General features: G+C 38.8%; 1 long non-coding RNA gene across 1 annotated transcript; it reads right to left on the bottom strand.

The window, feature by feature from the left end:
• LOC131342000 (uncharacterized) lies at positions 1-2,549 on the bottom strand. Its single transcript, XR_009202945.1, has 4 exons — positions 2,508-2,549; positions 2,296-2,348; positions 1,803-1,922; positions 1-1,533 (listed from the first exon to the last, which is right to left on the bottom strand). It is a non-coding gene; the product is annotated as an uncharacterized LOC131342000 (long non-coding RNA).
• Positions 2,550-18,623: the final 16,074 nt, after the last annotated feature.

Raw genomic sequence — 18,623 nt, 5'->3', positions numbered from 1 at the left:
TTGACTAGAGTCCAGTATCAGCTAAAGTGAAATAACCCAATAACATGGGTGCCATCACCATTCTACACAGTGAATATGGACCATATCACTTTACCTACATTTTGGCATTATGATTGGTATGTTTTGACATTTTTACATTCCTTGAAAGTATTAAGCTGGTGTCTTTTCACATCTGTATTTGCTGAAACATATAACTGTGTTTTATCAGCAAAACAGTGAAAGCTAATACCAAATATACGAATAATTGTAACCAGAGGTAGCATACATAGAGAAACAAGCGGCGGGCCTAAAACGGAACATTGTTGGACACCAAACTTTTTGTAGAACACCAAACAATTAGTACGCATAGTGAAGTTACATCTACAAACTAATAATGATCAGCCAAATAAGACCTGAACCAGGAGATAGCCATTCCCTTAACTCAAACATTTTCTAGTCTACCTCGAAGAATAATATGATCAGTGGTGTCAAAAGCCTCACTCCTCTGCACTAACACAAGCAAGGATACATATCCCAGATCACAGGCCAGGAGTTGGTCATTTACCACTTTAACCATTGCTGTCTCAGTGCTACAGTATGATGAGGCCTAAATCCTGACTCCTAGATTTCATGAATGTTATGTAGGCATCAACAAAATCGCTGTGTCTTTTCTAACATGGGCCAATAGTTGGACAGCTGTCAGGGGTTGAGGTCAGGGTTCTGATAACTGCTAGATTAAAGGATTTAGGTAGAGGAAAGTTTTCTGTTTAAAGAAAGGTGAAACTAAGAGATCTAGTCCACAAGCATTATAATCTACTTATACTGTCATCACCATGGTTAGTTACCACATTTTCTGGCTTTAAATTTTTGCTTGATATTGTGCATGTTGTGTGATAGTCTCATTCCTAGTTAACTACTATACTACAGAATTTCACAATAATCTAGGATAATTTTGTAGATATGTTTGTATGTTGGTCAGTAAGTTGATCTAGCAGTAAAGAGTCTTTCTAAGACTCAAGTCTGTCTTCCAATGCTGTTTGAAATACTGCTAGTTTAATCTGACATAATTTACCTTCTAATTTTCACCTCGTGTAGTTTTAGGTGCATGTGTGATTATTATACCAGGCTGCTAATTTTCTCTCGGTGATTTATTTTAAGTGGCTCTACGTAATCTACAGTGTAGCAAAATTGATCAAGTTCACATGGTAATACCCTAAGTCTGCAAATAATAGAGTATGTCAGATTTTGTCATGCTCCACAGCCCCTTGTTAAAAATAAAAATAAGTCTGCAGTAAAGGAGAATGTATTTCTTCACTTCAGGATTTGACTCGAAACTGTATTTGTGTCAGAGTGATAAAAAAAATATGACTGATCTTGCTGTTTACATGCTTAAAAACAACAAAAAATGACAGTAATACTGAGGAAAGTATATTTTAGATTAAGCATATTCAGGACCATTGCAGAGGTCTGTATTGCAACACTGGACTCTCACATTTGGTGTGCTCTGTAGACGACGGCAGTTTGTCAAAGAGTGGCATTCCTTGACATATGTATCTAAGGAGATAAAGAACATTCAGCAGTCAATTCAAGTCCTTAAGCAAACCTGATATAATTTACATGCTTTAAGTTGTAGCAGGTATGGGCATGGTTTAGTGGGGATTTGCACTGAGATGTGTTTATATATTTACATTATACATTATACACATATATGTGTGTGTGTGTGTGTGTTTAAGTGGTTTGGTTAAGTTGGAGAATGTGCTGCTATGTTATATAAACAGTCTGTGAGGTGCAATGATGATGAAGTAACACAAGAGGAGACATACATGGAGGGATCATCAGCTCATAAGTAATACAGCCATTTGAGAAAAGGCAGAGATGTTCTTTATGTTCACACCAGCCACCACGCTTTGGATGACAGTAGGAACACTTCAGAATAGAATCACCTGTAACAGAGTGGAGACCAAAAACTGCAAGTTTCTGCAAAGATTTTATCAATTTTTTTCTATTTATTAAATAACAGTAGCACATTCATTCACCTTTTATGTTTATTCAGTCCATCTGCATGTGGACAAATGTATCTGTGCTTTGTGTGTGTACTGTATATCATGCAGACATTCACTTCACAAAGAGCTCTGAATTCACGTTCAAATCAGTTCAGATTTATTTAGATGGTAATAATGTGGGCATTGATACAAAGCAGCTTTAAGGTTCATAGATTTAGAATTAAATCTATAGATCTATAGATTTAGATTTAAATCTCTAATGAGGAAGCCAGTGCTTGCTACCTGTGCTTTTAGAAGCCTGTTTGAAACTCACCTCTTGTCATCATCATAGCAAGTATCAGAGTCACGAAAAGAGTCTTCATTATTCTGCAGCATAAAGAAGACCTTTTAATAATAGCCAGTGAGCAGGTTTGGCTGTTATAGACTAACTACATAAAGAATAGAAAATGTAAAAGACTGAAATAATACTTTTATAAGAATCATCCTTCAAGTGATCTATTAGGATGGTATTCTACAAGATCTTACCTTCAGTCTTGGAGATTGAAGTAAAGAGAAAGTAGCTTTGACAGAGAACCAGTTTTGAGTTTTTGACCTCCTTTAAATAAATCTGATTTGCATGTTCCCACCCTCCTGGTTTCATAGGTGCTCCAGACTTAATCATACTTAACATGTATACATAATATATAGACATAACCAACAACAGCAACAGTGATTAAAACTTAAAGATACAAATAAATAAAGCTGATAACAAGAGCAGACAGAGAAACTTGAAGGTTTCTTGTGTAATCTTTCCAAGACTTTTTTCTGAGAAGTAACATCTGGCACTGCTGCTATGACACTATGAAACAATAAAATTCAAGAAGTAACAATGAACACGGTGTTTCTACAATATGAACAAATTGATGTCGTGCCAGATTAATAGGAATTCTGGTAAAAGTTTTGACTTTACTTTAGTAATTAAGCAATGACGTGAGAAAAACCTTTCTCGTGTTTACCATTTATTTATTTTATTTACTTATTTATTTAAGCAAATTGCATGTTTTGCCAAATGTATGCGAAATAAGTACACATGCAAAACGATCCATACAATTATCCGTATCTGTCAGACATACATGTATGTTCCAAATCAAATTCAGATTTTACTTGTCACATACATAATCATCCACAGTATGATATGCAGTGAAATGCTTACACGACTATTTGTTTTGACCCTTGAAAAGGAAAAAGGAATAAGGACAGAAAAAAGACAAGGATAAAATGTAAAATATAAAATACAAAATATAAAATATAAAAATGACTATAATATACTATTTAATTACTAATAATTACTATTATATTATATATAAAATATAATATAAATAAAATAAAATATAAATAAAGTAAGGTAGGGTAAATATGTATACAGAATATGTATATAAAATATAGAATATATATATAAATAAATGTAAAATGTAACAACTCTATTATACAGAACTATATAAGGTGAATAGTGTGCAATAATGTGCAAGGTGCAGACAGCAGCAGTACGGGATGGTCATGTAGTGAAATAAGGTGGTGAGATGATGAGAAGCAGTGGTATTGTCCATCTTTAAAGTGCAGATGTGCACAAGTCCTCTTTGTGTATAAATGGGAGCAGAATGTGCCATATACTGTATGTTTATGTTTTATGTGCTGTGTGGTTGGTTTTGGTGTTTTCCAACACGTGTGTAGGAAGCATAGCAAGTCCAATCAGTTGAGTCCTATGTGGAGTTCTGGTTGAGAGACCGTATAGCCTGCGGGAAGAAGCTTCTCCTTAGTCTTTCTGTGTTGGCCTTCAGGGAGCAGAAGCGCTTCCCTGACCTCAACAGAGCAAAAAGCCCATTGTTGGGGTGGCTGAGGTCCTTCACGATCTTCCTGGACTTGGTCCACCACCACTTGTGGTAGATTGAGTGCAGGTCAGGGAACTTGTTATGGATGATGCGCTCAGCTGATCGCACCACCCTCTGAAGAGCTCGTCTGTCCTGCACGGTGCTGTTTCCGAACCAGGTTGTGATGTTTCCCGTCAGGATGCTCTCTATGGTGCAGGAGTAAAAGTTCCTTAGCTCCTTAGCGGGCAGTCTAAAGTCTAAAATGTGTGTGTGTGTGTGAGAGAGAGAGTGTTGAACAGTGATGTGACAGGACCATGACAGGTCCTGCGTGATGTGAACACCGAGGTATCTGAAGCTGTGCACTCTCTTCCCTGGGCTTGTTGATCACAGAGGTCTGGTAGTTCCTCTCCTGCTTTTTGCTGAAGTCCACTATCAGCTCCTTAGTCTTGCTGACGTTAAGGTGAAGGTTGCTCCTCTGGCACCAGTTCTCCAGAGTCTTAATCTCCTCCAGGTAGGCCATCTCATTGTTGTCGGAGATCAATCTGACCACAATGGTGTCGTCAGCAAACTTGATGATGTTGGTGGAGTTGGTAGTAGCCATGCAGTCATACGTCTACAAAGAGTGCAGCAGGGGGCTCAGAACACAACCCTGGGGGGGCTCCAGTGCTGAGGGTGAGTGAGGCTGAGACATGTCTGCCCATCCTTACTGCCTGTGGTCTGCCAGTTAGGAAATTGGAGATCCAGTGACAAAGAGACTGAGATGAGTCCCAGGTGCTCCAGCTTGGTGGTGAGTGTAGAGGGGATTATAGTGTTAAACGCTGAACTGTAGTCGACAAACAGCATTCTAACATGATTCCCCTTCCTAGTGGCCAGGTGACTGAGTGATGTGTGAAGGAGATGGGAAATGGCATCCTCAGTTGAGCGGTTCGGGCGGTAGGCGAACTGTAGTGGATCCAGTGTGTCTGGTAGTGAAGTGATGATGAAGTCTTTGACCAGCCTCTCAAAGCACTTCATCACTACTGAGGTCAGGACTACAGGGTGGTAGTCATTGAGGGAAACAGGATGGGGTTTCTTCTGGACAGGAACAATGATGGACTCTTTGAAGCATGTGGGGATTGCTGACTGGGTTAAGGAGAGGTTGAATATGTCTGTAAACACGTGCTAGCTGGTGAGCACAGGCTCAGGTTCCTACACTGGCTTCCAATTACATTTAGGATTGATTTTAAGGTACTACTACTTGCTTATAAATCACTAAACAGCTTAGGACCTAAATACATTGCAGACATGCTTACTGAATATAAGCCTAACAGACAACTCAGATCATTAGGATCGAGTCAGTTAGACATATCAAGGGTTCACTCAAAACAAGGGGTATCTACTTTAAGCTGCCTTAGGCAATCTGACAGAGATAAAAGAAAGGGAGTAACCTTTCTTTTACATGACCTGATGTTGCGCCAGTGAGGAGCTAGGGCTAGGCCAGTAGCCTGGCCTGCTGAGGCAGGAAAAGAAGGCTAGCGTTGCAGCCTGAGCCACCCCATGTAAAATCTGGGTGGCTGGCCAGCGCTCTGGGGCAGGTCCTCCAGGCAAGAAACAACCATCTAACGCCCCAGGTGGCTAGGGTTCTCAGGGATCCCCTTTTAGGGCCATTTCTACTGCTGCCTACCCTGCCACCTCCGGTGCTTTGGGGTTCAGCCATGACTGCCTATGCTCCTGCTCCTTATGTGTTGCCACCTCCTGAGTTAGCCTCTGCCAGCTTGCTGTTTTAGGGCACTATGCAAGGTGAGAACAGCAAGAGGCTAACACCTCTCTCAAACCACCTGGCAACATGGAAGTTTCTGCCGGGTGCATCAGGCTACAGAATCCAGTTTGCTTCCCGTTCGCCTTCTTTCAGGGTATGTTGCCCAATATTGTTGTTTTCTACAAGTTTTTTATACCTATATACCTATATCTTGCCATCATCATTCTACACAGTGGATAAGGACAATAACTCTTTTCCAATATTTTTGGCATGTTTTGCGTTTTGTTTCTTGACTTTATTAAGCTGGTGTCTTCTCACATCTATATTTGCTGACACATACTGTATATCAATGTATTCTAATGCTTTATCAGCAAAACACTGAAAGCTAATGCAAGTTTAACAGAACCTTTGTCGAACACCAAACTTTTTGTAGAACATTAAACCATTTGTATGCATCATGAAGTATGCATAGTGATTTGTATATGTAGCATTCACAACTACAAACTGATAATAATCAGCCAAATAAGACCTGATCCAGGGAATGGGCCATTCCCTTAACTCAAACATTTTCTAGTCTACTGAGAAGAATTACATGATGAGTGGTGTCAAAATTCACACTCTGCTGCAATAACAAAAGCAAATATGCATAACCTAGATCAGAGGCCAGGAGTTGGTCATTAACCACTACAGTATGATGAGGCCTAAATCCTGACTGTTAGATTTTATGAATGTAATGTAGGCATCAAGAAAATTGCTGTGCCACAACCTTTTCTAGCATGGGTTTGATATTGGCCAACTGTCAGGGGGTTTTAATCAGATGTTTGATAACTTCAAGTTTAAAGGAATTAGGTAGAGTAAATATCCAGTGCTAAGGGAAGAACTGAATATTTTTAGAAAAGTCTGAGTGCTTCTGGTATCTATGAAAGAATGAACGGCATTCCTTGTAATACGTATCTAAGGAGATAAAGAACATTTAGCAGTCAATTCAAGTCCTTAAGCAAACCTGATATAATTTACATGCTTTAAGTTATAGCATGGTTTAGTGGGGATTTGCACTGAGATGTGTTTCAGGACAAGCTAGGGGGGTAACGACTAACATGGCATATCTGAACCATGTTATTCAGTGTGTATGTACAGTATGTGTTTAAGTGGTTTAGTTAAGTTGGAGAATGTGCTGCTATGTTATATAAACAGTCTGTGAGGTGCAATGATGATGAAGTAAAACAAGAGGAGACATACATGGAGGGATCATCAGCTCATAAGTAATGCAGCCATTTGAGAAAAGGCAGAGATGTTCTTTATGATCACACCAGCCACCATTCCTTGGAAAAGAGTAGGAACACTTCAGAAAAGAATCACCTATAACAAAGTGGAGACCAAAAACCACTAAATTTCTGCACAGATTTTATCAACTGTGTTCTATTTAGTGAATAACAGTAGCACGTTTATTCACATTTCGTGTTTATTCAGTCCGTCTGTATGTAGACAAATGTATCTGTGGATGTATAGGATTTTGTGTATATATCATTCACTTTACAAAGAGCTCTGATTTCATTGAATTCAAATCAGTTCAGATGTATTTAGATGGTAATAATATGGTCATTGAAACAAAGCAGCTTTCCAGAAAGATTTAGATTTAAATCTCTAATGAGCAAGTGAACGCTTACTCATTAAAGCTACCTGTGTTTTTAGAAGCCCTTTTTTTTTGAAACTCACCTCTTGTCACCATCAAAACAGAAACGGACAGGGTCTTCATTATTCTGCAGCATAAAGAAGACATTTTAATAATTGCAAAAAAATGGCTATTGAGCAGGTTTGGATGTTATAGACTAACTTCATATAGAATATAAAATGTAAAAGACTGAAATAGTACTTTCATAATAATAATTGTAACGTCTGGGACCCCCGCCCTATGCGGGGCTCGACCCCAGACGCCCGTGGTGTGTGTGCGCACGCCAGCACACGGTGTAATGAGACCCATGCGCAGGATTCAGCGAAGCACTGCTTTTATTACATTTAAGACGCGACATAGGGAAACAAATGTAACACTAGACATGGCGTGGTTAACAAAACAAAACAAAACGAAAACAAAACCTAGACCTTAGCTTGGACATGGAACTTAACAAACAAAACCCCAACAGAAACCACAGTACAGATAACAATCATGGGAAAGGACACAAACACAAGGATCCCTATTTATAGGGGTAGACATTAGGGCTAATGGGATACAGGTGACACAATCAGGATAGGAACAATAGGAAGGGCGTAACAAAAGACACACAAAGAAGCAGGCTTCCAAGGTTCACCTGCCAGCACCCTCTCTGGGCCTGGCAGGGAACTGTCCAGCTGTTCCTGACAATAATAATAATAATAATAATAATAATAATAATAATAATAATAATAATACTATTGACCATCCATCCATTCAGTGATCCATTAGAATGGTATTCTATAAGATCTTATCTAAGTTAAGAAGAAAGTAGGTTTGATGGGGAACCAGTTCTGAGTTTTGACCTCCTTTACATAAATCTAATTTGCATGTTCCCACCCTCCTGGTTTTATAGGTGCTCCAGACTTAATCATACTTGACATGTGCAATTAAGGCAACGTAATATTTAAAACTAACCAACAAAAGCAACAGGGATTAAAACTTCTAAAAACCATACAAACACAAAACTGATAAAAAAAGAGCAGACAGAGAAACTTCTGTTACTTTTGTAATCTTTCCAAAATGTTTTTGAGAGAAGTCACATCTTCTTACTTCTGATCTAAAACTCTAAATGAAACACTATGAAACAATCAAATTCAATGACAAGCAAGTGTTTCAGCCATATGAACAAACTTATGTCATTAATAGGGATTCTGGTAAAAGTTTGACTTTACTTTAATTAAGTGATGAAGTAAGAAAAACCTTTCTCAGGTTGACCTGTGCAAATTTGTTATAGATTTGCATTCATAAGAAAATGCTGGATCTACAGTTTTTAGATAGATAGATAGATAGATAGATAGATAGATAGATAGATAGATAGATAGATAGATAGATAGATAATTTCTTATTCATTTAAGCAAACTGCACAAACATTTGCCAGATGTATGCAAAATATATACACATGCAAAATGATTCATACAATTATCCAAATCTGTCAGAAATGCATGTCAGTTCCATAAATATCAAGAACATGGCATGCTTGTAATGTCTGCTAAATTGACAGATAATTTTGGTCAATTTGGTGTTCTCTGTATATGACTTTACATGTTACAGTACCTAAGTTTTGAAGCATAGGAACACTGTTCTAATACTGGGTAAGGCCTCGGTTTTCTCTGAAACAGTCTCCATTCTTCGACCCTACCATCTATGTACTTCGGAAGAAATCAACAGTCATCAGACCATGTTACCTTTTTCCAGCCTTCAATCTGTCGAAGGGGAGTAAATTACTCTAATTACTGGTCTAATCTGGTTATATTATCATCACCGTGAGTAATTATCACATTTTCTGGCTTTAAATTAATAGTCTGAATTTTTGCTTGGCAGCAAAAATTTGGTCATTTAAAAAATTCATGCATGCTTCTGTGGTGGCTTTATTCATAGTTAACTTTCCTACATATTTGAATCAGAAACGAGGTTGGGATGGAGTGATATTGTATGGTGATCTTGCAACCATAAGAGCCTTTCTATAGCTCACAAGGCTTTCTTTTCCTGCAGCTTGGAATACTACCAATTTATTTTTATGCTATTTAGATTATAATTTTCAGTTGGTCTGGTTTAAGGTGCATAGGTGATTGTTATACTAGGCTGCTGTTATGCACCACTCCAGACTTATGTATCCAGTTAATAAAAATAAATGAATAAAAAAAAGCTGCTGATTAGACTGTATTAAGAGTTTATTTGAAACTGCATTTGCGTCAGAGTGAACAGAATATACTACTGAATATACTACTCAGGTCCTAATCCTTATAGAATTCTTCACCCATGGGAAATCCAGAGGGTATTGCTCAACTACAGGCACTTGTCACACACCTAGGAAACATTTTTGCAGCAACTAACACCACCCCCATGCAAGCTCATCATAGCATCATACCCAGGGTCATGCCTGAACCAGTTAAGATGTCACTCCCTGAAAAGTTTGACAGTGCTACAGGTCACTGCCGTGGTTTCCTGAGACAAGTGCAATGTTTTCTTTTCCCACCAGCCTGAGGCCTACATGTTCATGATGTCCCTGCTCACCAGGAGGGCTTGAATGGGTGTCCGTGGTCTGGGACAGCAACCACAAGGTTTGTAGCTTCAACAATTACATTTCAAATTTGATCTGGGAGATCTTCGAATACCCAACAGGTGGTTAGGATGCGTCCACCCAACTGCTACAGCTGTGTCAGGACATGGTCGCAAATTGTCAATTTCTGCATGCTTGACCACCTAGAGTGGATGGGGAAATCTTTATTCTACATCATGGTGAGGTACCCTTACCCACTACCATTAGTATTCCCAACTCTGGAACACTTCTTTACCAAGCTTGACATGCAGAGTGCCTACAACTTCATCAGAATCAAGGATGGGGACGAGTGGAAAACTGCCTTTCACACCATTATGGGGCGCTACGGATGTTCAGTAATGCTGTATGGCCTAACTAATGTGCCAGTGGTGTTCCGGGCTTTTGTAAATGAAATTTTCAGGGACTTATTGGACTCATGTGTCATAGTATACATTGATGATGTTCTGATATATTCCATCACTTTCAAGGACCATGTGGCCCAAGTACACACTGTGCTCACTTGTTTGCTACTACATCAGCTCATGGTCAAGGGAAAAAAATGTGAATTTCACTCAAACACCATCACCGCCGCAGTTATCTCAGATAGACCACCATCATGGTCACAGTAGACCGCTTTTCTAAGGCCTGCAATCTTGTGCCATTAAAGGGTCTCCTCATCTGTATGGAAATGCCAAGGCCCTAGTATACTAAGTATTTCACATCTATGCATTGCCTAAAGACATTGTTTTGGATTGGGGGTCCCAATTCACATCAAGAGCGTATCAGGTTCATTTGCAAATGCTTAGGAATCAATGTGAGCTAGTCTGATAGGCAGAGGAATTGGACAGTGCTCACGTACGATTACAGAGAGCTATTCGCCACTAAAGACTCCAAGCAGACCAACAATGATGCCCCCACCCTCAATACCAACCTGGCCAATTGGTGTAGCTGTCCACCCGGAATCTGCACCTCAAATTGCCCTGCAAGGAACTCAGTCCTCGTTTCACCAGGCCCGTCAAAATCATTTGACAAATCAACCTTGTCACTTACTGCCTCCATCTCCCACCCAGCTACCACATCTCGTTCAATTCCTGGGCAGGAAGCTAACCACCGGTATCTGTATGATTATATCCATTGTGCTACTTGATTATATCCATGATTGACTGAATAGATAACTGCATAAATGAGTAGGTTGGTTCTGCTGTGCAGGCCTCTTGTCAAAAAAATAGTACACTGTTATCCCTGAAGTTGTTTTAACTCAAATTAATTAAGTAAAATAAACATAAATCCTAACACATTTTCTCTATTACTCACTTTTTTTGTGTTAAATCCATGATTTGCGTAGGTTTTATAATTCTACTGATTGTTTTAAGTTAAATTAACCTAACTAAGCTAATTTTAGTCCGTCGTCAATGGCAACAAACTGAAAACGAGGAGTGAACCTGGACACCATGAGGAACTTGTGTGGTCATGGATGTAGCACACATTTCAGTCAACGTTTGCTGGTGAGTTGAGTCCTTTTACATTTTGCTCTGAAAAAAAAAACCCCAACTGTAATAAGACATAATTGAGAGCAAACTCTTAACTAATAAAAATAAACATGGTTTTACGCTGCATTTACATTTCCAAACGCTTCGTCGCAGACATTTTGAATTTGATCACACCGACTTAGTTCGCTTATGTTTTTTTCTAGTAAGAAATGGACGGATTCGTTTTTAATAATAAGGTTAATTTTCTGCATTTTTGGGTCGATATTTGTATGCACCATGGCACGTAAAATAAACGTGACTGTGTTCATATTAAACATTTGTGAATGACCATTGCAGAAACAATATCAGATCCGGTTCGTTCATTATGACTGTATTGTAAATGCAGTACAACTTAATATTTTATAAGATTTCACATTGCTTTAGTGAGTATTACACAAACTAGCTTGCATAAAAAAATCGATCTTGACCGATAATATCCTGAATAAGATCTATAAAAATGCAACCTCAGGTTCATCCACGTGGTGTTAGCCAGGCTAGTTACTGAATATATTTCAACACAAAGTCTGTTCTACCATGTTATGTTTGATAACTTTACTGTAACTTAATATGTTATGAGTACGGTTTGCTTTGTGTTTAAATGAATCTAATTTAAATGTTTTATGTTTTTTTTTAAAAGACTTTCAATTGCCTCAAAGCACATTTATTACGTTTGCATAAAGTAACTCAGCAACAACAATCCGTGACACAGTTTAAAGCTTTGTGATTTTCTTGAACCTTGTCAGGATACTGAATATTTTGCCCACCTTCAGCATCGACATCTTAAAGACAACTAAAACGTTCAGTGTCCCTTTCAAGGCTGTAGCTTTGAAAGCAGTGTTGATTCTACTTCCAGTGCCCACAAGTCTAAGCATCACGAAGATCATAATGAAGCCACGTTTAATCCAGAATAGGGAGTAATGATAATGAAAATGATGACAGCATTATTGATACTCAGGAGTGTTCCCAGCAGGAGATGATTTCTGATGAGTTAGACCAGGATGATGTCAGTGCAGAACCCAGTGAGATGGAATGTCAAGATTTAGAACAACAATTAGAGCATAATTTAGCAGCTCTTTTTTTTTTCTTCATATACCAGAGCTCGAGCCCCGAATGAGCCCCATCATCTGTCTGCATTAATGGAATTGATTTTTAAGACAGACATGATACTTTCAGCTGGATCTTGTTCAGGGCTACCTGATTTTAAGACAAGGAAGAAACGAGATGCTGTGTTGCTTGCCACACCCCGGACGTCCACTCGCACTTCCTTCAGACAAGTAGAAGCTGGAGGAAATGCCCTTATGTGGACTTATTGCCACATATTCCCTTCGTCATGTGTCCTATTAGAACCTTTAAATTGGCGTGTGTGCACACAGAGCTTCAGACACAACTTCCTCAATAAAGCGTTCCCATAGCATCATTCATGATGCAGCATCTCGTTTCCTTCTCAGGGAACGTAGATTTCATGAATGTTATGTAGGCATCAACAAAAATGCTGTGCCACAACCTTTTCTAACATGGGTTTGATATAAGCCGATCGTTGGACAGCTGTCAGGGGTTAAGATCAGGGGTTTGATAACTGCTATTTTAAAGGATTAAGGTAGAGCAAATACCCAGTGCTAAGGTAAGAACTGAATCTTTGCTTGTCTGCAAATAATAGAGTAAGTCGGCTTTTGTCATGCTCCGCAGCCTTGTGTCTCCAGTTAAAGTAAAAATAAAAATAATGCTGCTGAAAAAAAGAATGTATTTATCAAGTACAGAATTTGACTCAGAACTGTATTTACTACCGATGTTGCTGTTTACATGATTGAAAAACAACAACAAGAACAACAGTAATAGTAAGGAAGTTATATTTTAGATTAAGCATATCCAGGACCATTGCAGAGGTCTGTATTGCAACACCGGACTCTCACGTTTGTTTTTTTCTGTACACGAAGGCAGTTTGACAAAGAGCGGCATTCCTTGTAATACGTATCTAAGGAGATAAAAAAACATTTAGCAGTCAGTTCAAGTCCTACTGCAAACCTGACACCATTTAAATGCTTTAAGTTATAGCAGGTATGGGCATGGTTTAGAACCATGAGGAGACATACATGGAGGGATCATCAGCTCATAAGTAATACAGCCATCTGAGAAAAGGCAGAGATGTTCTTTATGTTCACACCAGGCACCATCCCTTGGATGACAGTAGAGACACTTCCGAAAAGAATCACCTGTAACAGAGTATAGACCAAAAATGCAGTAAACCTCTGCACAGATTTCATCAACTTTTTTCTATTTATTCGCACACATTTATTCACATTTGGTGTTTATTCAGTCCATCTGTATGTAGACAAATGAATATGTGGATGTATATCATGCAGACATTAACTTTACAAAGAGCTCTGATTTCACTAAATTTAAATCACTTCAAATTTATTTGGATGGTAATAATATGGGCATTGAAACTAAGCAGCTTTCCAGAAATTTAGAGATAGTTTAAAATTTCAAATGAGCAAGCCAGTGCTGGCTCATTAAAGCTTTTAGAAACTCACCTCTTGAACAGAGTCTTCATTATTCTGCAGCATAAAGAAGATATTTTAATAAAAGTAAGCTGATTTGGCTATTATAAACTGATTATACAAAGAATATAAAATGAAAAAGACTGAAATAATACTTTTATAAAAATATTGAATATTGACCATCCATCTATCCATCCAGTAATCCATTAGAATGTTATTCTATAAGATCTTACCTTCAGTCTTGGAGATTGAAGTAAAGAGAAAGTAGCTTTGATGGGGAACCAGTTCTGAGTTTTGACCTACTTTAAATAATCTGATTTGCATGTTCCCACCCTCCTGGTTTTATAGGTTCTCCAGACTTAATCATACTTGACATGTATAATGAAGGCAACATAATATTTAAAACTAACCAACAAAAGCAACAGGGATTAAAACTTCTAAAAACCATACAGACACAAACAAACAGAGAAACTTGAAGGTTTCTTGTGTAATCTTTCCAAGACTTCAGAGAAGTCACATCTTTTGGCAGTGCGGCAATGAAACACTATGAAACATACAGCTATGGACAATGCACACTGTGTTTCAACGATATGAACAAACTGATGCCATCCCAGATTAATAGGAATTCTGGTAAACTTTTGACTTTACTTTAGTAATTAAGCAGTGAAGTAAGAAAAACTTTTATCCCGTTGACTTGTTCAAATTTGTTATGCATTTGAATCTATGAGAAGATGCTGGAATAACACTTTTTCTCAATCAATTTTTTCTCTCTCTAATCAATAAGTTCAAATCTTTTAACAGTTGGTAATTTATTCACCCCAGATTTTAATTTTGTATTCATTTAATGGATGCAGAATAAGTACACCATCACCTGAGTATTGAGCACTTCCAGGTTCAATTCACATGACCTGTATCTGCATGATTATATCCATTATTGTGCTACATGATTATATCCATAACGGACTGATTGGATAACTGCATAAATGAGTAGGTGGGTTCTGTGGTTCAGGCCTCTTGTCCAAAAAATAGTAAAACATCCCCACCTAGTGTTGATGTGTACACATTGCTGAATAAGGAGGTCCGGTGACATTTCACTGCTGATGTATCTGATACATTAATAAGCCTCCTGATGATCCAATGGCAGGATCCCGCGCTCTCATTGCCGTGGTCCGGGTTTGATGCCTGGGCAGGGTGCTAACGCAGCCACTGAAGAGTTCACTCTCAGTGCCAGTCCCAAGCTCGGGTTAAATGAGAGCCCAAGCCCAGGTTAAGGAAGGAAGGGCATCCGGTGTGAAACATATGGACCAAATGATTTGCTGTGGTCAGTGAAAATTGGTCCATTATAATTTTTTTCATGCTTGTAAACCAGCTGATGACCAAGCATCTTTGTATGATTTATGTCATGAATATGAGTCTACACAGTTGGATTTGCTAATTTTATTCCACTCCCTAGATCTATAGAATGTCTAGGGGATCTCCTGTCTTCTCTTCAAGTTATTCTATACGTTTTTAATAGAACCTTTATCTTGGCTCTGACTGGGTTATTACAAAGTGCAGATCTTTTTTTTTCTTCTTTTCCTTGAAACCTTTACTTTGTGACTTATATTTGTGTCATGAAATTATTGTGTATTTTGAGCTGTGTAACAGAGGCTTGCAGATGTGCAACTGTGTCTGAAGAGATTGGTATTTGGAGGTATCCGTGATTCCCACAATATCTACGATCACGACTAGAGTCCAGTACCAGCTGAAGTGAAGTAACCCAATAACATAGTGGTGCCATCACCATTCTACACCATGGATATGGACTATGACACTTTTCCCACCTATTTTGCCATTATGATTGGTATGCTTTGACATTTTTACATTCCTGGACTTTCTTGGCATGGTTTAGTGGGGATTTGCACTGAGAGGTGTTTCAGGACAAGCTAGGGGGTAATGACTTACAGGCCACATCTGAACCATGTTATTCAATGCATTTGTATGTGCTTATGTGGTTTATTTAAGTTAGAGAATGTGCTGCTATTTTATATTAACAGTCTGTGAGGTGCAATGATGATATAGTAAAACAAGATGAGACATACATGGAAAGACCATCTGCTGATAAGTCATACAAGCATTTGTGAAAAGGCAGGGTTCAACTTGAAAATTACACCTTCCACCTGTCTGTGGATGACAGACGGCACATTTTAGAAAAGAATAACAGAGTGGAGACCAAAAACAGTAGCACTGGTCTTGTGTTCGCATTTTCACATTTATTCCACTGTCCATCTGTATGTAAACTAAAGCCCCTTTGAAACTCACCTCTCATTACCATCAGAGGCACAAACAGTCTTCATTATTCTGCAGCATAAAGAGAAACTTCATAATAAATGCCCAGTGAGCAGGTTTAGCTGTAACTAAACATAGATTACAAAATGTAAAAGAGTGAAATTATGCATTTCGAAGAATCCATCATCCTAGTGATCCATTAGAATGGTATTCTATAAGATTTTACCTTCAGTGTTAGAGAGTGAAGTAAAGGAGAAAGCAGCTTTGACAGAGAACCAGTTCTGAGTTTTGACCTGATCTGCATTTTCCCGTCCTCCTAGTTTTACATGCACTACAGACATTATCATACTTGACATGTATTATTTAGGCAACATAATATTTAAAACTAACCAATAAAAGCAACAATGATAACTTCTAAAAACCTACAAACATGAGCAAAGTAGACAAAGTTCACATCAACTGGTTCTGCTGCTAGGCACGGAATACGACGAAGCAATAAAATTCAAGCATAAGCAAACAACGCACACTGTGTTTCAACAATATGAACAAACTGATGTCATGCCAGATTAATAGGAATTCTGGTAGCAGACTTTACTTTATTAATTAAGGGTTAGGTTTAGAACATTAGAAAAACTTTTCTCATGTTGACTTGTGCAAATTTGCTACTGATTTGCATTCATAAGAACACGCTGGATTTAAAGTTTTTCTCAATCTCTTTGGCTCAATTCTTGGATGAGATTTTTTTCTCTCAAATCAATGAGTTCAAATCTTTTAACAATTAGTTTTTTTTTTATTTTAATTTCTCATTCATTTAGGCAAATCGCATTTGCCAAATTTATGCAAAATAAGTACACATGCAAAATGATCCATACAATTATCCATATCTATATCTATAACAGAATGTTTGTAATGTCTGCTAAATTGGCAGATGATCATGAAGCAATTTGCTGTTCTTTGTATATGACTTCACATGTTACAGTACTTACACTATATTGCCAAAAGTATTCGCTCACCCATCCAAATAATCAGAATCAGGTGTTCCAATCACTTCCATGGCCACAGGTGTATAAAATCAAGGACCTAGGCATGCAGACTGTTTTTACAAACATTTGTGAAAGAATGGGTCGCTCTCAGGAGCTCAGTGAATTCCAGCGTGGAACTGTGATAGGATGCCACCTGTGCAACAAATCCAGTCGTGAAATTTCCTCGCTCCTAAATATTCCACAGTCAACTGTCAGCTGTATTATAAGAACGTGGAAGTGTCTGGGAACGACAGCAACTCAGCCACGAAGTGGTAGGCCACGTAAACTGACGGAGCGGGGTCAGCGGATGCTGAGGCGCATAGTGCGAAGAGGTCGCCAACTTTCTGCAGAGTCAATCGCTACAGACCTCCAAACTTCATGTGGCCTTCAGATTAGCTCAAGAACAGTGCGCAGAGAGCTTCATGGAATGGGTTTCCATGGCCGAGCAGCTGCATCCAAGCCATACATCACCAAGTGCAATGCAAAGCGTCGGATGCAGTGGTGTAAAGCACGCCGCCACTGGACTCTAGAGCAGTGGAGACGCGTTCTCTGGAGTGACGAATCGCGCTTCTCCATCTGGCAGTCTGATGGACGAGTCTGGGTTTGCCGGTTGCCAGGAGAATGGTACTTGTCTGACTGCATTGTGCCAAGTGTAAAGTTTATTAGGGGATTATGGTGTGGGGTTGTTTTTCAGGAGCTGGGCTTGGCCCCTTAGTTCCAGTGAAAGGAACTCTGAATGCTTCAGCATACCAAGACATTTTGGACAATTCCATGCTCCCAACTTTGTGGGAACAGTTTGGAGCTGGCCCCTTCCTCTTCCAACATGACTGTACACCAGTGCACAAAGCAAGGTCCATAAAGACATGGATGACAGAGTCTGGTGTGGATGAACTTGACTGGCCTGCACAGAGTCCTGACCTCAACCCGATAGAACACCTTTGGGATGAATTAGAGCGGAGACTGAGAGCCAGGCCTTCTCGTCCAACATCAGTGTGTGACCTCACAAATGCGCTTCTGGAAGAATGGTCAAAAATTCCCATAAACACACTCCTAAACCTTGTGGACAGCCTTCCCAGAAGAGTTGAAGCTGTTATAGCTGCAAAGGGTGGACCGACGTCATATTGAACCCTATGGATTAGGAATGGGATGTCACTTAAGTTCATATGCGAGTCAAGGCAGGTGAGCGAATACTTTTGGCAATATAGTATGTTTTGAAGCATATGGACACTGTATGTACTAATACTGGATAAGGTCTCCTTTTGCTCTGAAACAGTCTCCATTCTTCAACTCTACCATCTGTGTGCATCAGAAGAAATCAGACCAGGTTACCTTTTTCCTGTTTTTAGTATGTCAAAGAGGAGTAAATCATTCTAATTGCTGGTCTAATCTGGTTATATTGTCACATTATCACATTTTCTGGCTTTAAATTAATTTATTTCAATGATCATTTTAAAAATTCACTACTACATTTTGATGGTGTGAATGCTTC

This window comes from Hemibagrus wyckioides, linkage group LG20 (genome assembly GCF_019097595.1).
Source record: "Hemibagrus wyckioides isolate EC202008001 linkage group LG20, SWU_Hwy_1.0, whole genome shotgun sequence".
Taxonomy (NCBI): domain Eukaryota; kingdom Metazoa; phylum Chordata; class Actinopteri; order Siluriformes; family Bagridae; genus Hemibagrus; species Hemibagrus wyckioides.
This window is presented reverse-complemented; position numbering and strand designations above follow the sequence as displayed.